General features: G+C 40.6%; 1 protein-coding gene and 1 non-coding gene across 2 annotated transcripts in view; one reads left to right on the plus strand and one right to left on the minus strand.

The window, feature by feature from the left end:
- RARB (retinoic acid receptor beta) overlaps nucleotides 1–26,698 on the minus strand; it is a 572,080-nt gene that overhangs the window by 447,936 nt on the left and 97,446 nt on the right. The window lies entirely within an intron of this gene.
- On the plus strand, nucleotides 25,811–25,918 carry LOC122688148. The gene has a single exon (XR_006339366.1). It is a non-coding gene; the product is annotated as a U6 spliceosomal RNA (small nuclear RNA).

A 26,698-nucleotide genomic window follows, 5' to 3' on the forward strand; every position in this document is an offset into this window, starting at 1 on the left:
TTCATGCTTGATTTAAGTTTGGGCTCATTGGGTTTTTTTTTTTCCCCTCACCACCTGAGGCAAAGCAAACAGGAGCTGAGATGGCAGAGGGGAAGGAAGTGGGGACCTGGTCAGGGGGTCTTGGATCGATGAGAATCTTTGGGTGTCAGTTTCATCATCTGTGAAAGGGGTCAAGAGAAGTAGGTTCTATTAATAAATAAAGCTTCCTAAATTGTGTTGCCCAGAAAGCAAGTGTTTCACACGAAGGTTTTTAAAAAGAATGAAACAAAAAAGGTGAAAATAACAGAGGAGAAAATTGAAAAGAAAGGACTTTAAAATAACTGCTTGCATGGTTAATGCTGGGATGCAATAACCTATCCCTGATACACAGTGGGAGGAGAGCAGGTAGTGCCCACCAGCCATTGGGATGATGTACGCCAGCGGGTGGCAGGGCTCTTGGGAACAGTTAACGTTTATGTCTGTATCTGTGAGCGCTTATTATTAACACAACACATGACATTTTCTTCAGTTTAACTTGTCCATGCTTTTGTTCAATTAAAAAGTTTTTTAAAAAATTACATTTTAATCATTTCTTGTCACACAAAATTTACTGGAGGTTGCTTTTGTATGCATTTAAATCTAAGTGAGCATGGAGGCTTCCGGGTTTGTATTTCTAAACATTTAAATTTTATCCTATATAAACCTGACGCTTACATGATGATCTTTTAAAAATCACAGAGTTCCTTTAGAACAGTGTGGTTCTCGAAGCAGAGTCCCTGAATGAGCACATAAGTAATTATCTGGAAACTTACTGAAAATGTAGATTTTCCAGGCCCCACCCAAGGCCCACAGAGTCAGAAAGGCTGCAGTGGGCCAAGCAGTCTGTGTCTTAACAAACCCTCCAGATGATTCTGATGTAGCTAAAATTTGAGGACGCTGCTCTAGATACGAGGCTGGCAAATTTCTTGTGTAAAGAAAGTAAACATGTTAGATTTCAGGCCAAACACAGTCTGTCACAGTCACTCACCTCTGCTTTTGTACAAACTGTGTGTGGCAGAAAAGCAGCCACAGACAGTCCATAAACAGATGGGTGTGGCTTTGTGCCCATAAATTATTATTTACAAAACAGTCTGCTGAATTTGGCCCATAGGCCACAGCTTGCAGACTCCTGAACAAAAAATGTGACAGCTGTCATAACGGACATGCCTTGGGACTAGGTCAAATGCCTTCTTTGTTGCTGTTTGAATCACTAAGTTGTTTCCAACTCTTGCAACCTCCATGGGATTTCCCAGGCAAGACTCCTGGAATGGGTTGACATTTCTTTCTCCAGGGGATCTTCCTGATCCAGGGATCGAACCCATGTCTCCTGAATTGGCAGGCAGATTGTTTATCATGGAGCCATCCATGCCAATGAGCTCAAATGCCTTCTACTAATAAATAAATAAAATAAAGGGATTTGACCAGTCTTAGCCAAGCACCTACAGGCATATTGAATAATTAAAAATGCTAGTTAATGCCTTGATGACTTTGTATGCACTTTCTTGAGGCCTCCAAGTTGGAGTCAGAACTCTCGGTAGAGTCCGCAAAGCCAAACGCTTTAACGTGGTGGTGAGAGGTGTTAATTTTACACAGTACTGCTCTCAAGTGTAATCCACACAACAAAACAGGCAAGGTTTTTGGAGAAAACGTATCTATTTCCTCCTACTGAAATTTAAAATATAAAATTCACACATATAAAATATAAAAAATATAGGCGGACGTGAACATAAGATAGATTCTTAAATTACTTGTGATAAAGAACAGAAAACTCTCCTGTATTTCTGCAGCTGATTTAGAGTTTCTTGTAGGGGAAATCTTTGCATTGATAGACACAACATGCATATTGCTTCTTTTCCCACTGTGTTTGAGCTCAAACCTCCCTATTTATTTAAAACACTGGTTTCAGGTAATGCCACTTGAAATTTCTCAAATACGTTTGGCCAAGTACCTGTTTTCGGCAAAAATGCTAAACTCAGCACAAATCCCGTGAGTTGCTTTGCTGCTCGTCTTGATAGAAAAGAAACACGGCTGTAAATAAGTCAGCTTTACACGCCTGGTAGTTTTTCAGTCTTTCTGATATCTGTCATCTTCAGCAAAAATATTACTGATGCAATTACATTCAACTTAACCCAAAGGGAAGCCACAGTGAATAACTTGAATGTGGCCAAAAAAAAAAAAAAAAAAGGTATTTCTTTCATCCTTTTAATTGTGTCTAGGAAGGAAAGATACGGAAGCGAGTCATTCAGAGGGAACAGTGCAGTCGAAGGAGGCCCTCAGAACACCCAGTGAGCAGAGTGAGATCTGAATCCCTCTTTGCACCAGGAGGTGCTCATTTGGCACGTTAAGGTCTGTCTTTAAAAGCATACACAAAATGTCCCTGTGTTCCCTTCTAGGGCACATTTATAAGATTCCATCTGCTAAGGAAATACGACTTTCAGAAAATAATAGGCAAAAATATGTTAGAATTTATAAAACTCTAAGATTTTAATCTCATAAATTACGAGAACAGGAATGTAAATATAAGTTTTAGGGCATCAACTCTCTACCCAAAGCTGTTACATACACTTCGGAAGAGACAGCTTTCACCAAAGGTATTTCCACACAGATTTCAAAAACATAAGGTAAAATATGTACAGGCCCAAATGTCTGTGGGATGACTGCTTGTTTTTCAGAAAAGTGGCAGCAAGCTACTCCTTGCACAAAGTTTTCTGTGCAAGAAACACGAGGCAGAGAGGAACGCAGAATGAAAATACTGGTAGCAACAGAGATAAAAAGAAATACAAAAAAAACCACAAAAAAACCCCAAAAAAACACACACACACAAAAAAAACACACACAAAAAAACCACAAAAAAAACCCAAACAAACAAAAAAAAGGAAATACAATAGCTATAATTGTACTTCTAAAGTTATCTTTTTAAAGACTCACGACAGTATATTACTTTCAGATGTACAATGCAGTAATTTGATATTTTTATATATTATACTTCATATAAAGTTGTTATAAGATATTGACCACATTCCCTCTGCTCTACATTACAGCCTATAACTTATTTATTTTTATATTTAGTAGTTTGTACCTATTAGTCCTCTTCATCTATTTTGTCCCTCTGTTCAACCCTCTCCCTTCTGGTGATCATTGGTGTGTTCTCTGTATCTTTTGGTCTATTTCTTTTTTGTTATACTTGTTCATTTGTTATATATCTTAGAGTCCATATATAAGTGAAAACATAGTGCATCTGTTCACCTTTGTCCGCTTTATTTCACCAGGTATAATATCCTCCAGGAATATCCATGTTGTTGCAGGTGGAAAAATTCCTTTCTTTTTATAATTAATATTCTGTTATATATATGTATATTCCCTTTTATACATATGCACATGTGTGTGTGTATATGCACATCACATCTTCTTTATCCATTCATCTGTTGATGGATACTTGCAGGGAGCCGGCCTGAATGTACAGGCCCCTTACGGCTCTAAGAGAGATCAAAAGGTCTCTCTTTGTCCTGCCACCCCTTCTTGTTAAAGTATAGACTGGCATTTGTCTCCTTCAGGGAAAAAACACACCGGTGACCTTTTTGCCTGTTTTTCTGGTGCTGATAAGCTCATCATGCCTGAAACCTGTTTTCCATCTAATGTTCTATTGATGAAGCCTGTTTTCTATCTAATGTTCTAATGATCTTAATCGTGTTGGGCGCTAGGGTAATTAACGCTTTACTGATCTTGAGTGGGAATTTAAAACATCTGTAGCTCTGCACGTATGCAAACCCTCAATCTATTCTTAGTAACTCCTGTTAGCGTATATATAGGCGTGGTATTCTTCAATAAAGTTGGCGGAGTCAGACGCAAGCGGACTCCGTCCCTCTCAACCCCATCTTTCTCTTTCTGAGTCTTCTTTCTGAGTCTTATTTTTCCTAGGTACTCTGGTGATTGCGTTCTTGACCAGTTCGTTTGCCGGCAGGCTCCGGCAGATACTTAGCTTGCTTCCTATATCTTGACTATTGTATACAATGCTGCTATGAACACTGGGGTACATGTATCTTTTTGAATTACAGTCTTTGTTTTCTTTGAATAAATTGGAATTGCTGGATCATATGGTAGTTCTATTTTTAATTTTTTGAGGAACATTTACATTGTTTGCTATAGTGTTTAAGCCAATTTACCTTCGTACCAACAGTGCATGAAAGTTCCCTTTTCTCCTTACCAACACTTGTTATTTCTTATCTTTTTAATAACAGCCATTCTTGTAGGTGTAAGGTGATATCTCACTGTGGTTTTGATTTGCATTTCCTGGATGATTAGTGATAGTGAGCATTTTTTCATGTGTCTGTTGGCCATTTGTATGTCATCTTTGGAGAAACGTCTATTCAGATACTCTGCCCATTTTAGAATTGGGTCGTTTGGCTTTTTGGTACTGAGTTTTATGAGTTCTTTATATGTTTGGATATGGACTCCTCATTTGCAAACATCTTCCCCACTCACTAGGTTGACTTTTCATTTTGCTGATGGTTTCCTTTACTGTTTGAAGCTTGCTTAGGTTCCATTTGGTCATGTTTGCTTTTGTGCCCCTTGCCTGAGGAAGACCAATATCAGAGTGTACTGCCTATGTTTTCTTCTAGGAGTTTTATGGTTTCAGGTATTACATTTAGGTCTTTAGTTCATTTTGAATTTACTTCTGTATACTGTGTGAGAAAATGTTCTAGTTTTATTCTTTTACATAAGCTGTCCAGTTTTTCCAACACCACTTATTGAAGAGACTGTCCTTTACTTATTGCATATTCTTGCCTTCTTTGTTGTAGGTTAAACGACTGTATGCATGGGTTTTATTCATGGGCTCTGTCTTCTGTTCCACTGATGTATATATTTGTGTTTGTGCCGGTACCATACTGTTTTGATTATGGTAGCTTTGTTTTATAGCCTGAAGTTAGAGAGTATGATACCTTCAGCTATGTTCTTTTCTTCTCAGGATTATTTTGGCTATTCAGTGTCTTTTGTGGTTCCATACAAGTTTTAGTTTTATTTGTTCAATATACTTCAATGTAATATATACCATATATTACAAGCCCACAGCTAATATAATACTCCATGGTGGAAAGCTGAAAGCCTTTCTTCTAAAATCAGGAATAAGACAAGGACATCAATACTTTTATTCAATATATTATTAAAAAATCCTAGCCACAGAAATTAGATAAGAAAAAGAAATAAAAGGCATACAAATTGGAAGAAAGAAGTAAAATCATTTGCAGATGACATGATACTATGTATAGAAAACTCTAAGTGAAAGTAAAAGTGAAGGTCCCTCAGTCGTGTCTGACTCTCTGTGACCCCATGGACTATATAGTCCATGGAATTCTTAAGGCAGCAATACTGGAGTGGGTAGCCTTTCCCTTCTCCAGGGGATCTTCCCAACCCAGGGATCGAACCCAGGTCTCCCACATTGCAGGCAGATTCTTTACCAGTTGGGCCACAAGGTAAGCCCAGAGAAAACTCTAAAGACTGCACCAGAAAACTAGTAGAACTCATAAATGAATTAAGTAAAATTGCAGGCTACAAGATTAATGTACAGAAATCTGTTGCACTTCTATACACTAATAGTGAATTATCAGAAAGAGAAATCAAGATGATAATCTCACTGACAAGTGAATCAAAAAGAATAGGATACTCAGAACAAATTTAACCAAGGAGGTGAAACGCCTAATCTCTGAAATCTTATAGACATTGAGGAAGGAAACTGAAAATGATACAAATAAATGGAAAGATATCCTGTGTTCGTGGACTGGAAGAAATAGTATTGTTAAAATGTCCATACTACCCAAAGCAGTCTACAGATTTAATGAAATGTCTATCAAAAATAGTCATGACATTTTCCACAGAAATGAGGTTACCTTTACTGTTAAGAACAGCTTTCCAATGTGAATTATATCTTAATAATTAAAAAAGAGAAATAGGTACATGAACCAACCAACCAATGCAGACAGACTCAGTCCACATCTGACAGATGCCCAAGGTCTGAGCCCAGGGTTACCTGCATGTCTGATTCCCTGGCTTCTGTCCCTAGACACAGGTCTAGCCTCCCCAGGGTACCCTGCAGTCATTTCCCTTAGAAGGGTCTCATCTCTGGGGGCCTCTGTCAGGATCAAGTCTGGGTCCTGAGCACTCCCAGGCTTTGGATTCTTGTCCCCTACTCATATTTAGGGGACTTCCTTCTCTCCTTCTTTGATTCTTATGCATTTTCTTAAAATCTTAATTCAGTAGTTTAAATATTCTTATCTATTTTTATTCCCCCCTGGAAGGGGATTTTGTTAATAAATTTACATTTGCTATTTAAAATATTCAACATTTTGGGAAAAAAAAGAAGTGACCAAGATATTTATATACACGAAGCTAGCTCTGCAAAGAGGCATGCACAAGACTATGTACTGAGAAAAGTGGACGGGCAGAGGGATGGAAGAGGCTGACATTTTTGAGCTGGGGGATCGGGAAGAAAGTCTGGAGAAGTGGGAGTATTGCTGACTTGCAGTCCTGCCGTGAAGAGGAGGTTGCCTCTGTCAGTTTCAAGGGTATGCTGAAAGAACAGACCATAGTCTGGTAGTGAATAAACAACAGAAACGTGCTTATCACAGTGCTGGAGGCTGGAGAGTCAAGGAGCCTACCTGGTCCTGCTGTGCGGAGGGCCCTCGTCTCCCTGGTGCGTAGCCTGTGCCTCCTTGCCGAGTCGTCACACGATAGAGGCGGCAAGCTGCATCCCTGGGATCCCTGTTGTAAGGGCACTGATCTCAACCACGAGGGCTCTCCTCTCACATTCTCATCACCCCCAAAAGGCTCCACCTCCTCATGCCATCACCTCGGGGTAAGAATTTCAGCATGTGGGTTTGAGGGGTACTCAACCATTCAGACCACAGAAGACATGGACTTATGCTCTGTAGAAATGCTGCCTTGAGCCAGCTATGGGAGGGGCTGAATAATGGCCCCCAAAGGTATCTGCCCTAACCCTGGAACTGGGGAATATTATCTTACGTGGCAAAAGGGACTTTACAGATATAAACAAAACAAAACAAAACAAAAATCACACACACACACACACAGAAGAATATGTATATGTTAACTGTGTCACTTTGCTATACAAAAGAAATTAACACAGCAATGCAAATCAACTATCCTTCAATAAAATTAAACAAATAACAAATATTTTAAAAAGTAAGGATCTTGAAATGGTAAGATTATCCTAGATTACCTGGTCGCCCGATGTAATCAGAAGGTTCCTTATAGGAGGAAGGTAATGGGAGATTTAATGACACAAGAGGGGAAGGGATGACATGATGATGCAAGCAGAATGGAGTGACTTGCTAGTAAAGCAGAAGAAGGGGCCCAAAGCCAAGGAAACAGGCAGCCACTGGAAGCTGAAAAGGGCAGGAAAACTGATTCTCTTCTCAGATCCTCCAGAGGGGACTGTTCATACCTTGATTTTAGCCCAGTGACACTGATTTCAAATTTGTGAGCCACAGACCTGTAAGAGGGTATTTGTGGGTGGCTTTAAAAACCACTGGGTTTGTGGTCATCTGCTGTAGTGACAATAGGAAACTAACACATCAGCTCACTCTGAGCCTGAAAATGTCTGGTCAAGAACACAAACCGTAAACACTAACATCTTCCCTACCCTGGAGTCAGATCCAGTCTATCAGCTTTATCAAAATAGAATTTTCCCCGTGGGGGAAAAACCCAATGTTTGGTGTATGTCTGGGAAGTAAACTTGAAGATGCTCACCACTGGCTGCTGAAATGTCCTACAACATGGAAGTAGAGAAGATGCCCAGCCATGCCAGCTCTAGAGAAGATGGAGCTTTGGAGAGGCCAGAGGTCAGAGCCAGGTCAAAAGAAGCAGCAAAGGGGCGTCCCTGGTGGTCCAGTGGTTAGGGCTCCACACTTCCACTGCAGGGGGTACAGGTTCGATCCCTGGTCCAGGAACCGAAATCTGGCAAGCTGTGGAGTGCAGCCTAGCCAAAAAGGAAAAGAAAAAGAAAATCCACATAGAAAATGCAAGAGTGTGTGGTATCTTTGATAAGAATGTATAGCCACTCCCAAACACCTGTTTAAAATGTTTATTTGACTATTTTTCCTTTCTGCCACAAAATATAAAAATCATGCATGGTCACTTATTTACCTGCAGCCTCAGAGCACCCATGAAAGTGGCCACAATCTGCACATATGCAATAGAACTATTCAACCTGAAATGGATAGGATGGAGGCAGATAAAGGAAGAAATAAGACAAGTTATGCATGCATGTGTCTCTAGAGAGTGTCTGGAACAAAAATAGAGAATTTCAGTGTTTTACTTAAAAATTATTTTTGGTTTACTTTTTTTTTAATCATCAGTTTCCATGATTATCTTAATTACTCTACCTACGGCTCTCAAGAGACTTGGACATAGAAGAAAGAAAAGGTAGCAACCTATTTCTTACAAATAAAGATGTGCGAAATATCCTTTATTCTTTCTGAGAAAAAAAAAAGATAGTACCTAGAATAAAAATAAAATATTTAACCTCATTTGAACACTGAAGTTTGATCTTCCCCCTTAGGGAATAGTTTATTTCCTTTATAAGTCATCCCAAGGAGTTCTTCTTCCAAAGTTTGGCAGTTTTCTTGCACGGCCCCCAATTCCATGCCCCCCTGACTCTGCCTTTCCATCCCATTTGTCAGAAAAACCCTTAAGAGCTGCTTGGCAGACAAAAAAAAAAAAAAAAAACAAGTCCTGAAACAGCTTTGCTTATGTCATCTGAATGGAATCATGTATGCAATGTGGACAAAACATAAAGCCAGCATAAGAAAGCTACCAGAGGGTACCAGAGGCATTTTTCCTTTGAGGTAGTTACAGTAAGTGATTCAGCAGTTTATTCAGATCATGCTTCTATTCTATGTCTGTGAGTCTCTTTCTGTTACAGAAATAAGTTCATTTGTATTTTTCCATACATATAATACATACTGTGATATGTAAAATGTATAACCAGCAAAGGCCTACTGTATAGCAGAGGGAGCTATCTCCATATTTTGTAATATTCTATAAGGGAAAAGAACAGGAAAACAAGCACATGCATGTGTATGCGTATGTTTATCTACACATACACACCTATGTACCTGGAACTAACATGATATTGTGAATCAACTATATTAATCAATTATTAATTAATCAATTAATCAATATCAATCAATTAAAAGACACTATTCTGTTATTTTTCGAGATATGTTTGGAACACTTTTGGGAGAGAACACTCCTAGAAGGAGGGTGGCAGAGACACTGCCATGCCCGTGCTGAATCCCATTTACTTTTCCTCCTGGTCCCACGAGCAGACAGGATTTCCTAACGTCCCCTGTAGTTCCCTGGGGGTGTGGTACTGAGCTCTGGCCGGTGCAGTGTGTGTAGACGTGACATCTGCCGTCTCCGGGCTGGTCCCCAAACCTCCTCCTTGCTCTCTCTTCTCTCAACGCTGGCTGGACGCAGAACGTCCATAGGAGACAGCAGAGCCACGGCCTGGCAGGAGCCTGGTCCCTGGGCCTGTTGATCTCATCAGACTGTGACATTAGTAAGAAATGAAATGGTAGCGTATTAAGGCACAGGTGTTTGGAAGTGTATGTGATAACTAAACTAACAGTTATTGATTAAATGAAAACGATCACTTCATGACTTTATATTTACACTTCCATTATTGATTTCCCTCCCCATGTTGACTAGATATTCCTCTGAAATTGTATTTTTAAAGCAATCTCTCCTAAGGATTAAGAATAGCCACCTTCCTAAATAAACAAATGCCTTATATCCAGACAAAATCACAATCCAAAAAGATACATTCACCCTTATGTTCACAGCATCGCTTTTCACAATAGTCAAAACCTGCAAGCAACCTAAATGTCCGTCGACAGAGGAATGGATAAGAAGATATGGCCCATATATACAACAGAATGGGTACTTTGCCATAAATAGAATGAAATAATGCCATCTGCAGCAAATGGATGGACTTGGAGATAATAATACTAAGTAAAGTGAGTCAGACAGAGAAAGACAAATATACCATGTGATATCACTTATATGTAGAATCTACAACAGGACACAAATGAACCTCTCTATCAAACAGAAGCAGAATCATGGACACAGAGAACAGACTGGGGTCACCAAGGGGGGCAGAGTTGGAGGGGTCAGGGACTGGGATGTTGGGGTCAGATGTAAGCTACCAGATGCACAGCGGATAAACAGCAAGGCCCTACTATACAGCACAGAGATCTGTATTCAGTATCCCACAAAAAAGCATAATGGAAAAGATGACAAAAAAGTGAATATATATACATATATATATGCATAACTGAATCACTTTGATGTACAGCAGAAATTAACAACACTGTAAATTAACTATACTTCAATAAATAAATAAACTAGGCAATTACAAAAAGAATCCAAAGACACTTTGATCATGAGTAGCACTGTTAGAGTAAGGTCTACATCTTCTCAAAGAAGCATCTTTTGAAACCAGTAACACATTTTAATACGTAACAGAGTTTATAAGGGATTGTGATATAGTAAGAATTGAGCCATGACACTGTTATAAAAGGACATTTTTAAACAATTACCATTTTGATAATCACATCATTCTAATTATTGAAGCATGACTTGGTTTTACGTATGATAGTTACAAAGTGATGGTGTGATCTCCCAGGTGAAATTATGGTAGCCCCCTCCTCAGGACAGAGTTAGGAGAAGGGAAGTCTGTAAGAAAACACAGCAGTATTATCTTGCTCGTTTGGCTGGTAATGCACTACCTGTAATGTTTCTTAGCTGTGTATATGTTTGGGGAGGAAACTGTGTGTTTAAATATCACATGATGGGGGAAAATGCCATCATGTGATATTAAATCCTGTTAAAAATTTGTTAAAATTGTTAAATTCTTTTGAAATTAAAAAAAAATCCACATTTTTGAAAAGTTTTTAATTCAGAATGTGTCTAATTATAGACATTGTAAATCAATGAGAATCTGTGGCATCAGTTCCAGAATGTGTAATTAAAACTGGAAGTTTCACTGCTTTATGAATTCACACCTTGAAAACAAACAGGTGAGTCTTATTCCAGGAAACAAATGATAATAAACCTAATGTATTGGGTTGGCCAAAATGTCCATTTGGCTTCTTCCGTGGGATGGCTCTAGTAGCGCTTAGTTGTCTATTAACTTCATTTGAAACAGTTTTGTTGGATTATATTGTGACAGCTGTCATATTAGCATGCATTAAAAAGAAATAACACCAAATCTGGTGGAGTTTTGGGTAGCCATTTCGATACTGAAGATGAAAGAAAAAAGCAACCTTTCTGGCATATTATGCTTTATTATTTTAAGAAAGGTAAAAAATGCAACTGAAATGCCAAAAAAGATTTGTGCAGAGTATGGAAAAGCTGCTGAGGCTGATCAAACATGTCAAAACTGGTTTGCGATGTTTCGTGCTGGAGGTATCCTGCTGGATGATGCTCCATGATCGGGTAGACCAGCTGAGGTTGATAGTGATCAAATCAAGGTATTGAGAATGATCAATGTTATACCATGCGGGGGATAGCTGACATATTCAAAATATCCAAATTAAGCTCTGAATATCATTTGCACCACCTTGGTTATGTTCATTGTTATGTTGTTTGGATTTCTCATAAGTTAAGCAAAAGAAACCTTCTTGACCTACTTCTGCATGTGATTCTTAAACACAATGAAAATGTTCCATTTTAAAAACAAGTTGTGATGGGTGATGAAAAGTGGAGACTGTGCAATAATGTGGGATGGAAGAGGTCATGGGGCAAGCGGAATGAGTCTCCACCAGCCACACCACGGGCCGGTCTTCATCCAAAGAAGGGGACATTGCACATGTGGTGAGATTGGAAGCGAGTCCTCTGTTATGAGCTCCTTCCAGAAAGCCAAATGATTAATTCCAACAAGTACAGCTCCCAGTTAGGCTAACAAAGCAGTCAGGCGGTCAGTTCAGCCTCTCAATCATGTCCAAAGTTTGTGACCCCATGGACTGCAGCACGCCAGGCTTCCCTGTCCATCGCCAACACCCAGACCTTGCTCAAATTCATGTTCATCAAATTGGTGATGCCACCCAGTCATCTCATCCTCTGTCGTCCCCTTCTCCTCCTGCCTTCAATCTTTCCCAGCATCAGGGTCTTTTCCAATGAGTCAGTTCTTCACATCAGGTGGCCAAAGTATTAGAGCTTCAGTATCAGCATCAGTCCTTCCAATGAATATTCAGGACTGCTCTCCTTTAGGATGGACTGGTTGGATCTCCTTGCAGTCCAAGGCACTCTCAAGAGTCTTCTCCAATACCACAGTTCAAAACCATCAATTCTTCAGCATTCAGCTTTCTTTATGGTCCAGCTCTCACATCCATACATGACTACTGGAAAAACCATAGCCTTGACTAGACGGACCTTTGTCGGCAAAGTAATGTCTCTGTTTCTTAATGTGCTGTCTAGATTGGTCATAGCTTTTCTTCCAAGGAGCAAGTGTCTTTTATTATCATGGCTGCAGTCACCATCTGCAGTGATTTTGGAGTCCAAGAAAATAAAATCTGTCACTGTTTACATTGTTTCCCATGAAAATATTTGCCATGAAGTGATGGGACTGGATGCCATGATCTTCCTTTTTTGAATGTTGAGTTTTAAGCCAGCTTTTTCACTCTAATCTTTCACTTTGATCTAGAGGCTCTTTAGTTCCTCTTTGCTTTCTGCTGTAAGGGTATTAAATCATAAATCCATTAGGATAATACAGTAGAAGTGACAAATGATCCAAGGGATTAGATCTGATAGACAGAGTGCCTGAGGAACTATGGACAGAGTTTTATAACATTGGTGCAGGAGGCTGGGATCAAAACCATCCCTAAGAAAAAGAAATGCAAAAAGGCAAAGTGGTTGTCTGAGGAGGTCTGACAAATAGCTCAGAAAAGAAGAGAAGCAAAAGGCAAAGGAAAAAAGGAGAGATACACCCATCTGAAAACAGAATTCCAAAGAATAACAAGGAGAGATATAAAAGACTTCCTCAGTGATCAGGCAAAGAAATAGAAGAAAACAATTGAATGGGCAAGACTGGAGATCTCTTCAAGAAAATTAGAGATACCAAGGGAGCAATCCATGAACAATAAGATGGGCACAATAAAGGACAGAAATGGTATGGACCTAATAGAAGTAGAAGCTATTAAGAAGAGGTGGCAAGAATACACAGAAGAACTGTACAAAAAAGATCTTCAGGACCCACATAACCACGATGGTGTGATCATTTACCTAGAGCCAGACACCCTGGAATGAGAAGCCAAATGGGCCTTAGGAAGTATCACCACGAATAAAGTTAGTGGAGGTGATGGAATTCCAGCTCAGTTATTTCAAATCCTGAAAGATGATGCTGTGGAAGTGCTACACTCAATATGCCAGCAAATTTGGAAAACTCAGCAGCGGTCACAGGACTGGAAAAGGTCAGTTTTCATTCCAAGCCCAAAGAAAGGCAATGCCAAAGAATGCTCAGACTACCGCACAATGGCACTCATCTCTCACGCTAGCAAAGTAATGCTCAAAATTCTCCAAGCCAGGCTTCAACAGTATATGAATTGAGAACTTTCAGATGTTCAAGCTGGATTTAGAAAAAGCAGAGGAACCAGAGATCAAATTGCCAATATCCATCGGATCATAGAAAAAGCAAGAGAATTCCAGAAAACCATCTACTTCTGCTTTGACTATGCCAAAGACTATTGTGTGGATCACAACAAACTGTGGGAAATTCTTAAAGAGATGGGAATGCCAGACTACCTTACCTGCCTCCTGAGAAATCTTTATGCAGGTCAAGAAGCAACAGTTAGAACCAGACAAGGACCAACGATTGGTTCCAAATTGGGAAAGGATTATGTCCAGGTTATATATTTTCACTCTGTTTGTTTAACTTATATGCAGAATACATCATGAGAAACGCTGGGCTGGATGAAGCACAAGCTGGAATCAAGATTGCTGGGAGAAATATCAATAACCTCAGATATGCAGATGACACCACCCTTATGGCAGAAAGTGAAGATGATCTAAAGAGCATTTTGATGAAAGTGAGAGAGGAGAGGGAAAAAGGTACTCAATGTAAAGCATCCAGAATTAGTCAGCAGAAACTTGTATTATCCATGAGGATAATACAAGATTGCCTATTTCTTTAATGACCAGGCAAAAACTGTTACTGTTTGGTTGGGAAGTTCTGATTTACCCACTATATCCCCAGATATTGCACCTGCAGATGTCCATTTATTTTGGGCTTTATAAATTTCTCTTAATGGAAAAAATTTCAATTTCCTGGAAGAAGTAAAAGGCACCTGAAACAGCTATTTGCTCAAAAAGGTAAAAAGTTTTGGGAAGATGGAATTATGAAGCTTTTGAAAAAAAAAAACGGCAGAAGGTAGTGGGACAAAACGGTGAATGCATTGTTCAATAAAGTTCTTGGTGAAAGTGAAAAATGTGTCTTTTTATTTTTACTGAATAAACTGAAGGAGCTCTTTGGCCAATTTTAAGAAGCAAAGAGTGAAGTCTGAGTGTCACCGAGTCTCAATTTCCTGACTTACCACATGGGGACAATAACCAGACTTAGTTCATAAATCTGTGACAAGGAATAAATGAGTCAATGTACGTAAAGTTCTCAAAACTGTGGCACCTAGGAAGCATTAATTATTCTTAATACTGTTGAGACCATGAAAATGCCTGATAGCTTTAAGCATTATTTTGATCAATTGATTAAACCAGAGCAGAACAACACCTACTGTTTCCTCATACTTATTTTTAGCAAATCACCTTTTCTTCTATGCTGTTTATCCATCTATCTAAGCGTATCAGATGCATGTTTTAATACATAAATATCCATTCTTTTTTAAAAGTCAAATTTCTCTAAAGTCAATTTAGGAAATTTCTTAGGGAAACGACAGATGTATGAAAACGGTCCTTATTTCCTACTCACTGATTTTACAAGCTCCTGCCACAGTCTATAGACAGACCGGCTCCAGCTTTTCTGTGGCCCAGCCAGCCAGGGCTCTGACTGGAAGGCCGGCCACATTCTTAACTATTGTGTCAGTCCAGCAATCTGTGAGAGGCAGCACCTCCTTTAGCCCTGTTCTCGTTAAGACTCATCCTGTTTTTCTATCACTTAAACTCTATTTTCAGGAGCAAAAAAAAAAAAAAAAAAGAATCAGCCTAAAAATTCCTCTGGGCCAAAACACAGCCTTGGGCATCTTATGCTAAAAAGGACTGGCAGAAAAAAAAAAAAGGACTGGCAGAATCTGGCCGAGGCAGTTTCTGAATCTGTTGTAGGGATAAGAGCATTTCCATTTAGACTGTGTGTATTTTTGTAACTGTTTAATTCTCTCTTTGTGGACAAGCACTTTAAAATCAAAATGAAAAATTAATGAAAACTCCAAATGCCTTTTTTTTCCCCCAGTTGGTGCAAGAATCTGTGTGATTGGAGGGAGTCACTTAAAACGAAGGAAAATGAACAGTGAGAAAGCTGTTGCTGGTGATGTGAGTGAATGGCCGCATTTCCATGACATTTTACTGAATCCACTCAAACAGATGGGATTCCAGAGCTAACTGGCCTCCGTTGAGATGAATGAGATTCCACAACTATTAGCACATTGGCATAGAAATGGGCCAGATTCAGTTGCAGAGGCATTCTTACAGGAACAAAGAAGATCACAAAGCTATCCTGTCTCCAGTGCCCATCAATACAGACCCATTTGTTATAGAATCCCATTCATTCAAGCTCAGGCTACCCTCAGTATCACATGACAACTCTTCTTCGGACTCTGCATGGAAATCCCGAGGATCTGATCAGCTATTAACCACTACTGACGCTGATGTGGCAGGTTTGGCTACAGAAGACCAAACAGCAGTCCCACAAGTCAGTGATACGAGTCAAAAAAAAAAAAAAGAAGCACCAAGCGAAAATCAAACACACAGAGAAAAAGCCGATTCATGGACAAGCAAATGCACTAAGGCCTCCTGGGTTGGCAAAGGTCACCCAAGACATTGAAATTCAATGAAGCGGGTTTTAAGTTAAGGAAAACAGGCAAGCACCAGGGAACCGTCCTGTAAAAAGGCTGGGGACTCAGGCCCTTTTTCCTACAGAAAGGAGCCAGCATGGGGCATGTTGCAGATGGACGGGGCTAGCACACAGCACAGCACATCTGGCACACGGGTGTGTGGCCGGGCTCCTTCAGCCAGACATCAGTGGTCATGCGCAGAGTCCTGTTGCTATTTGGGGTGAAAAGCAAGAGAAAATCATAGCTGAAAGATGCTTATGTTAAAAAAAAAAGTGTATGGGTTCCTGCCAAAACAGTCTTCCTCTAGCAGATTATATTTTTAATCCACCTCCTTAATTAACTAGCTCCTCGGTGGATCAAATGATGTTAGTGAGTTAGAGTAATATTGCCACTGGAGCGGCCATTTAATTCTGGCAACTCTAAAGCAAATTATTCCATAAATGGATAGTTTATTCAATTGTGTTCAGTTCCAATTCAATTCTGAGCCCCTTCTATGACCAAAGCACTGAGCTAGACCCGTCGGGGAACAGAGTGAGGGAGGAACCATCCCTGCCCACAATCTAACAAGGGAATGGTGACTGCTAAAGTGAATTATATCAATATAATGCAAATCAAGTGGATGGGTGGGGGGAGGTGGGAGTGGAAGGGAAGAAACCCGTCAAAGGAGGGAGGGGTTACCTCGTGTGCAGGAAAGCAGAAAAGATTTGATGGAGTGGAGACCGTGGAAGATGAACACCGAGAGGCACAAGAAGGAATTCAGCAGACAGAGATGTGGAGAGTAGCAATAGTGTAGATAGGATATAAAATATATTTTGTAGAGAGAACCCGGTGATAAAAATCTAAACTAGAAGATGGCAATTAGAATGGGTAGAAGGGTGGTGAATGCAAGAACGATATAATTTAACAAGTGACTGGATGACTTGGGCAAGTTTCATGAATGATTGGGCTTCCTAGGTGGTGCTAGTGGTAAAGAACCCACCTGCCAATGCAGAAGACGTAAGAGACGCATGTTTGATACCTGGGTCAGGAAGATCCCTGGAAGAGGGCGAGGCAACCCACTCCAGTATCCTTGCCTGGAGAAGCCCATGGACAGAGAAGCCTGGCGCTTACAGTCCACAGGATTGCCAAGAGTTGGACAGGACTGAAGCGACAGCACGCACGCACGCACGTGATAGGTTCTATGCTGGGGTGCTAGGATATGAAAAGACACACTCAGGCCACACATACTCCCAAAGCGGTTCACAGCCTAGAGGGGACTATCACAACCCATTAGAGTTTGTGTCATCCTCCGAGAGAGGCATGTACCTCACATCATGGGAACACGGAGGAGGGTACCTGAAGCAACCCAGAGCTGGTGGGGGAAGGGTGACAAGTGAGCTGGAGGCAGGTCCCCTGCACAGAATAGGGGAAGTGCAGAGTGTCAGCCAGAGCATCGCGTCATTGGGTCAGATGGGCCTGGAAAGGAAGGAACTCGATGGAGGAGGCCCTGAACACATTGCTATGGAGGCTGGGCTGTTCTCCCAAGGGAAATGACCAGCAAGTCATCAGCAGGTTTGAAGAAGGGGAGAGACATCATCAGTCTTTGACATTGGTGTCAAAGGCTGAAGGCTGGACAACTGCACAAGAGATGATGGCCATGGTCACCCTGAGACGTGGCCCATGGCCATGAGACACCCAAAGGCTATCAGTGGAGCAGAACAGATAGAATAAGACCTGGATTGGACACAGGGCATTAAAGACAGTAAAGAGTCAAGGTCAACTCCAGAATCCTGGTTTCAGAAGCGAAGGGGCTGATGGCGCCCTTCACCGAGACGGGGACCGAGCAGGAGCGACGGGCTTCAAGAAGGAGGGACGCAGCTTTGGGTGAGTTAACCTGAAGTGGCACATACCAGCTGAGATGTTCGTGAGATGTTTAAACAAGTCAAAATCCCAGAGAAAATGGAATAAGATAAGGTATCTCTAATTGTGCACCCCAACATGACTGGCCCCTTAAAAATCAGTATGACCACAGAACAGAGTAATTTAGAACCAATGTAAACAAAGGGAAAGGTGTACAAAGATAAACCCGCCAAAGCAAAAGGCTTTCCTGTAGTGTGGATTCTCTACACTCTCTCAGCTCTTTACAGACACTGTCTTCGAGGCTCACTGAACATCACAGGTTCTGGGCTCTGATTTGCGGAGCTCTCGGATTTGTAAGCACTTAGTGAGTAACCCCGATGGACAAGCATACAACACTGGGTAAAATAAGGGGTCTCAAGGCAGACACAGCCTTGCGCCTAGCGTCCCAGACGCTATCCACGCGGTCGACGTGACACAGATGCAAGTGACCAGAACACACCATGGAACCTGCCTGGGGATGAGCAGTGAACAGAGCGCCGTGGCGGTCTGGAGCAAGGTGGGCGTGAGACCAGGTCGAAGTGAACAACGGGTGACAGTACTGAGCTGGTCCTATTCAATTTTTGGTATTTTCTTCCACTGTGGATTTTTTGCATTAATTTTGATTTTTTTAAAGAAAAATGCTGCATTAAAGGTATCAGCTTGGTTGCTGAGTTTTCTGGTGCCCCCTTAGACTGTGTGCCTGAGGGGAGCACCCTTCTTGCCCCATTCCAGCCCTGGGTCACAAATTATCCATAATTCAGACAAAGGAGACAAACAGCCAGGAGTCATCAAGGCCAAATCATGACTTCCCCTTCCTAAAACAACTCCAGCTTTGAATTATTTTTCATCCCTTTCATGAACAGAGCTGCCTCCTCAAAACAGTTCAACCAACAGCTATAAGGAGGGCTTTCCTTTTGGGCAAATCCTCTATGGCAAATCACCAGGAGAAAGATGATATTAGTCATTAACTGAGACTTTACATTTTGCTTCAACTCAGGGTCATTTCCAATTTAACATAAGTACATATTTTGATTTCCCTCAAAACTATTTCTTCCCTCCAACCCCTAACAGATCCTTGCATTTCAGAACCCAACAAAAATATTCTGAACAAACAAAGAAACTTGGAGTTTGCTGACTCCTCCGTGGGACCCCAGCTCCCTGGGGAGAGGAGCTCTCCCCACAGGTGCTCTGCTCTCTCCACAGTGCTCAGGTCTGGGTGGTCAGGCCACAGATGGTACTTCACACAGGCTGACCCAAGGTTCTTAACAAGTACACTTATCAAAAGAAGTTATTTAAGAGAAGATATTCACATTGTTTAATTACAGCCATATATTGTGTTCTCATTACTGTTTTATATCAGCCTGATGCCCACAGAAATTAAAGGCATGATTTTCCAACCTTAACGGTATTGAATCGTCACCTTCTGACCAGCCCTTTGGTAAAAGCAGAAGTTGTACAAATGGATTTGAGTTCAGATTACTTTATGCTCAGTGACGAACCCATCTCTGGGTGCCCTTAGTAGGGACTGAAATTTAGAGCCACATTTTGGAGGACAAACTATGGTATTTCTTTTTTGACCTGTTATCTTTTTCTTTATTGGAGTACAGTTGATTTACAATGTTTGGTTAGTTTCAGGTGTACACAATAAAGTGATTCGGTTACAGCCATACATATACAAAATGTGTGTGTGTGTATGTATATTCTTTTTTAGATTCTTTTCCCTTACAGGTTATTACAAAATATTGAGCATAGCTCCCTGTGCTATAAAATAGATCTCTGTTGATTATCTGTTTTATATATAGTAGTGTGTTTATGTTAATCCCAGTATTAGGTGTATTTTGATGACAAACCTGACTTGGAAACGTCTCGTTAAGAGACTGGGAATGATGTGCAGAAAGCAAAACGCTTCCCTGAGCCTGGGTGTGTGCAGAATTGCTGAGCACGCTTCCTGGAGCAGGGTAACTCGGGGTACCTCTCCTCTGCTGAACACTCCCATGTGTGCCCGCCATGTCTGTCACTTGGACGGCCTGGACTATGAATGCAGAAGATGCGATGGAGAATTCCCTGAAAGCACGAATGAATGGCACCAATTCATAGATTAAAAACTCTTCTGTGCTTCCCCCTGGGGAACGTCAATTCTCCTCTTGCCTCAATGGTTTGCCCACATATTTAAAAAGGCTTTAGATATACTTGGGAAGTGCCATCAAGCTAGTGAACCTATCTGACCTTGTTCGGTTTATGAATTCTTATGAGCACATAGGTCAAAGTGTTACTGCCCTAAGTAACATTTTAAATGATTTTAATGTACTCTCATAAAAAGTTAGCTGCTAAGACACAAATCTGTGGACTCCATAATATAAGAACTATGTTGAATCTTTTAATATTACATTTAGTTTTAATGTGCCAGGCAAGTTGGTATCACTGTGTGTGCAAGTGCATGTGTGTGCATACATATTACATATTATACACATAAGTGTAAAATGAAAAATGCATATATAGTTTCAGGGAACAGTACATTTGTTTCCTTCCCTAAGTGTAGTAGTTAATTCTAATAAACTATAGCTTACTTCTCACTTTTAGTTCCATTTAAAGAGAAAAAGCCAATAATTATTTTGCTCTCTGTTGTTTCACCTTCGCAACAGAGTAAGACATCTCTGGATATAAGAGGAACAAAAGGTACCAATTTCTAATCACTTCATAGCATAACAGTTTGGACCAGGTTTAGTGCAGAAAAGGATAAGATCTTTAACTAAATTATCCTAAAGTAAAAAGGCTTTGGCACATAAATATGTTAACCAGGTTTAGTGCAGAAAAGGGTGAGATCTTTAACTGAATTATCCTAAAGTAAAAAAGCAAGTGAGTTGAAAGCATGGTGATTTAAAATCAGAGGGAAAACCAACTCTATAGATATCCACATATCTAGAGAGTATTTAAACTATTTCACTTTATAAAATTCAGTGGGGAATGTGATTTCTGGTGTTCTGCCGTATAGAATCACTTGGGAATGAATAATTCATAGGCTTTTTACCAAGTCTCAAGTGTAAATCAGTCAAATATAGCAACATGATATTCGTGCTGAATTTCTAAGTACTTAAAAACATTTAGATGGAAACTTCTTTTCAAGAGAACAGGAGGAAGAATGTCACTTTCCCTCTGCTCGTGGGGCTCAGGCATATTTGCATTACATCTTCTGAAAAATCTATACAAAGCGATTTAAGGAAACACTAAACCAGTTAGGTTGCAGAAGTGAAGAAAAGGAAAGCAACAGAAAACTTTCTCACTGTTATGTTCTCTCTATTAACATACTGATGTGAAACTAAACAGAAAAAGCAATCTAATAACAAGCATTCCTTTGAGACAGGCTCAGGGAGCAAAAGGACACCCACTTATTGTTCCGCCCATCCGATTGGTCCATATATGGCAATAAAGGTACAATAGACGGAAACAGGAAACAGACGGGCACATCTGTAGTATCTTATTAGCTGTTAATGGATATCTGAGAAGAACATGCATGTAATGCTGAATCGTCTGGACCAATCTCCGAAGCAATTACTCTTAATTAGCGTGTTCTGTTTATAGATTCAACTTAGTGTACCCTTATGTATCAAAGAGATGAAAGCAGCTGCAGAAAAAGAAACGAGGCTCTTAAAGGAAAAGTGTTCCAAGATGTTGGGAGATTTCTTTTTGGTGATGTGAAACCATTTCTTCCCATTCTCTCCCTGGCAGAAGGGGGTTCTCTCCTCTGTGAATGATTAAAGAAAAGGTAGGGAAGAAACTTCCAAAGCTGGCTAGCTGTTAGAGGTGTTCTCTTTGTTTCCTTAGGAAAATGTAAAGAAAACTGGTCAAAACGAAATAACTGTGCAGGACAAAAATACTCCCTGAAGCTGTAACTTTAAACACTTCCAGGGGGCTCCGTCCATCCTCCTCTGTCCAACCCCACGAGTGCTTCAGAGCAGTGGCACCTGCATTTGGTGTCTGCCAAATTGGAAGCAGTGGGGCACACTCCGCGATGTGACCAGCTGTATCTCCATAAAAGAGAAAACACAAAATGGTCTTTCCAGCCCAATCTAGTCAAAAGAGATCTGAATATATTCACTGAGCTTCTGAGCCAAACACCCACTCTCTGTAAATGGAAAGATATTATATAGATCAGTCACCCACCCAAAACATACAATTTACTGGCTTTAAAAAAAAAAAAAAGGAAATTCCTCTGGGGTAGTGGATGTTGAATTTGCACAATCCTATGCCCATGTCATGACTTTCCCTGATAGCTCAGCTGGTAAAGAATCCGCCTGCAATGTGGGAGATCCTGGTTCGATTCCTGGGTTGGGAAGATCCCCTGGAGAAAGGAAAGGCTACCCACTCCAGTATTCTGGCCTGGAGAATTCCATGGACTGTACAGTCCATGGGGTCACAAAGAGTCAGACACGACTGAGTGACTTCACTATGCCCATGTCAACAGTTCTATGGATATCTTCCTGAGAGCCACCACTGGAGTGCTGCCTCTGCTGTGACTAGAAGGCTTGATTCTTTAAGCATTGCTGATTATCTCTGCAACACACTGTTCTACTCTCTTGAAAGTCAGAGAACTTCTTTCCTGTCTTAGGGAGTTCTGTTTTGAAAGATCATTTTGAACGCACAGTTAGTGCACTCATGTTTAACCTGTGACCGCTCTTTCAAATGCCTGTGCTCTGTGCAGACATAAGAAAACTGGGCTGGATTTCTTCAGAAGGGAAAGGAGGGACTTCTTACTTGTCGGGGGTTTACCACCATTCAGGATAGGCATGACTTCTGTGCATTTGCCTTTCTGAGTACCTGGGAGTTTGCATATAAGCCCCTCCCTACATAAGGCAAGAGAAACTTAAGAACTGGCCTTTTCCACTGTTTTCACGCCCAAAGCACAGGGCGAATGGAGCCCTCCCCCAGTGGTCCTCTGGAACGCAGGGCTGCAAACAAGGGCTGTTCTCCCCAGGAAGGGGGGCCCTTTGCTTCCAGAAATCTGCTCCAGACATGTCGTCTGTCTGTTGGCTAAATCAGCTCCCGTTTTACTGTGCTATGCATTAGATTTTTCAGGTTTAAAGTTTAAGATTCTTGGCGAATGGTTCTGTTCTGATACTCACGAATATAGGCAATGTTATTAAAATCTCATTAACTTTTTAAAAAGCATTCTTCTTAATGTATCTTGCTGTTGTTGTTCAGTGGCTAAGTTATATCCAGCTCTTTGCAGCCCCATGGGCTGCCGTGCCCCAGGCTTTCCTGTCCCTCACGATCTTGCGGATTTTGCTCAAACTCATGACCATTGAGTTGGTGACGCTACCCAACCATCTCATCCTCTGTCTCATCCAACCATCTCATCCTCTGTCATCCCCTTCTCCCCCTGTCAACTACACTTCAATGTAAAAAACATAGACAATTTTGTGTATCTGTCTATATTTTTAAAATTGCAGTAGAGTTGACTTACAATATGCTGTCTTAGTTTTAGGTGTACAGCAACATAACTCAGATATTTATATTAAAAAATTTTTTAAATTCTTTAAAAAATTCTTCTCCATTTATTAGTGTCTATCTATTAATCCCAAACTCCTAATTTATCCTGCCCAACCTTTCCCTCTGGTGACCATATCTGTTTTCTATGTCTGTGAAACTATTTCTGTTTCATAAGTTCTTTTGTATCATTTGTTTAGATTTCACATATAAGTGATATATGATATTTGCCTTGCTCTGTTTTACTTCGCTTAGTCTGTTAATCTGTAGGTCCAACCATGCTGCTTCAAATAACAATATTTCATTCTTTTTTTACAGTTTAGTAATATTCCATCATCTATCTATCTATCTATCTATGCTATATCTTCTTTATCCATTCACCTGTTGATGGTCATTTAAGTTACTTCTATGTGTTGGATACTATAAACAGTACTTTGGGGTGTATACATCTTTTCAAAATGGAGCTTTTGTCTTTTCCAGATATATGCCCAGGGATTGCTGGGTCATATGGCAACTCTATTTTCAGTCTGTTAAGGAACCTCCGTACTATTTTCCATAGTGCAGCAGTGTTTTTTGACCTTACCTTCTGAGGTGTATGACAGAGTCGGAGGCAAGGAATGACCTACACAAATGGAGGCTTTCCTCACTGGAAGGAGAGAGACGTGTTGCGCTGTACATGCATTCATTTGTATGCAGTGATACTGCCTGGTCTGCGGATGCCGGGGACATGTGGGAGATAGAACGACCCACTTAAACACTAGACGGTGACTGTCTCCTCCCTTTCTGAGTTCGCACCCCAGCAACATGCAAGGGGGCCTTATGTGAGGCTCTGCAGTTGGCCCCTCTCCCACCTAGTTCTCACGCTGTGTACATCACCCACTTAAGCAGGAAACCGAAATGACCGGAGAAGTTACTTGTCCACAGTCACACTTTCTGATAAAACTGTGATGGGCATATGTGCTGTTTAGTATTATTGTCTGGGTTATACATTCACATACATGTGTTACTGCATAGGATTGTAGACACCATGTGGATGGTCCTCCATATGGGTTTTGATGTTCTAGGTTACTTCTGACAGTACTCATATGTCAGTAGAGGCATTTTTCATGGACTTGAGAACCTATTTCCAATGGAAGATTCACCATAAGGCCACAATTTATAATTTTTATAGACTAAACCATCCTTCCCACACTCCTGTCTCCCTCCTTCCTTTCAAATGTCAATGGATGCTAATTAATTTTTCTTTCCCACTTAGGGGGTTATTTCTGGGTGAAGTTCAGAGGGAGGTTCTGGGATGTCCATGTAACTAGGTGGTTTTCTGTCCATCTCCATAGCATATCAAAATAAAACTAATTCTTTATTCCTATCTTGTGTCTTTCTACTGCTCAGCAGTTGTGAAGACAGACCAGACACAGGGAGAAATGTTTAAAGCCAGCTGAGATGATGGAGATAAAATACAAAAGAAAGCAGCTCCCAGGCCCTTATGTTCAGAGGCCAAGCTGTGCAAGCGGAGACATCCAAGCTGTGGCTTTCAAAAGAGGAAGGGGATGTTTAACAACTACTTACCAGGTTAAAGGATATGTGTTGGCATTCTTTCACACAATAACTGAACTCGATCCTTTTAGTAACCCTGAGAGCCAGTGAATTATTATCCATACTTTACACAAGAGGAAACCAAGACACAGAGACATTAGGTAATACACTCAAGTCTGCAAAGGTAGAAAGTTTTTAAGCTGGGTCTGATTTCACATTTCCCACTGTACCAGCTGCTTCATTAAAGAAGAGCCATAGTTACTAGTTAGTAAGTAGTAATCATCCAGTAACAATAGGAATGGTCCTTGTAAGTCAAACTAAAAGAAGATTCAGAAAAATTAGGAGCTCAGAAAATAGGAACAGATGAATATGGGTATGTTGAATTACAAGGGTAAAAACTAAATGGATGTTTGGGGAGTTTATATGAAGGACCTAATAAATATTAGTGGTTAAAACATTATAAGGATGTTTCAAAAATTATCAAGAATAAGACAGTTGTGTTATATTGAGTAAATATATATGGATGATACAACAAAAGAAAAAGACCCAGTACAGACAGCCATGAAATCTTGGAAGAGCCGTTTCTTCCCACCCAATCTCATTGGTTCAGTGGGATCTACTGACTCAATGACTTTGGAATATATCAAGGTTATCATTTGTAAGAGCATTTAAAAGCTATTTTCATAAAGTAGTTGCCATGTGAGTTGACAATTACATTTTCTTTTTTTAAGTTTTTTTTTCCATTTATTTTTATTAGTTGGAGGCTAATTACTTTACAATATTGTAGTGGTTTTTGCCACATTTTCTTTTAAAACTTCTGCCCTGTGCTCGCTTCGGCAGCACATATACTAAAAATTGGAGCGATACAGAGAAGATTAGCATGGCCCCCGCGCAAGGATGACACGCAAATTCGTGAAGCGTTCCATATTTTTTTAAAAAAGAAAAAAAAAAAGAAAAAAAAAAAAAAAAAAAAAAAACTTCTGCCCATGATTAATGGAAGGAGTTCTATCTCTGACTAGTGGATAGAACAGCATGTGCTTTTAAAACTTGTCAGAAAAGGGCCTTTCTGGCTGGCTGGCTCATTCATAAGGCTTACATCACCTATTAGGGCATTAATGTCTCTGAACCATCGCCTCCTCTGTTACAGAGAGAAGTGTAGCTTACATACCGCAGTTAGGAATTCTTTTGCCCGCATGTAACAGAACTGCTGAGTAGTTTGAGCAGTAAAAGTATTTGAGTGTATCATGTAAACCAGTAAGCCAGAAAAGGAGTGTGGTTTAAAGAAACCAATATGGACCTCTGTTCTCCTGATCTTCTTTCTACCTCCATTAGCACGTTGGCTTTCTGCCTCCTGGTAACAGATGTGCTCCACAGTTAGTGCAGGAAGAAGGGCAAGAGGCTCTGAAGGGGTACGTGTACCTCTTGCCAGGACAACCGCTCAGATCTCAATGGCCAGAGACGTCCGTGACCAGCTCATGCTGTAGGGTCAGGTAGGAAAGTGAACAGCTTTCCTAGTTTCTTTAGTGAAGTCAATAGCGGAGAAATCAGCAGGGTTGACATGGCTCTTGGCAACACCTGTCTCACTGATGTACTGACTGGGAAAAAGGATTCTGACCCTGGAAATAACTCCTTTGCCTGCGGTTACCCCAGAAATGTGGCCACGGCCCATTAGAACAACGGGCTGCCCTGCATCACATCTCCTGGTCTAGGTT

This window comes from Cervus elaphus, chromosome 32, assembly GCF_910594005.1.
Source record: "Cervus elaphus chromosome 32, mCerEla1.1, whole genome shotgun sequence".
Taxonomy (NCBI): Eukaryota; Metazoa; Chordata; class Mammalia; order Artiodactyla; family Cervidae; genus Cervus; species Cervus elaphus.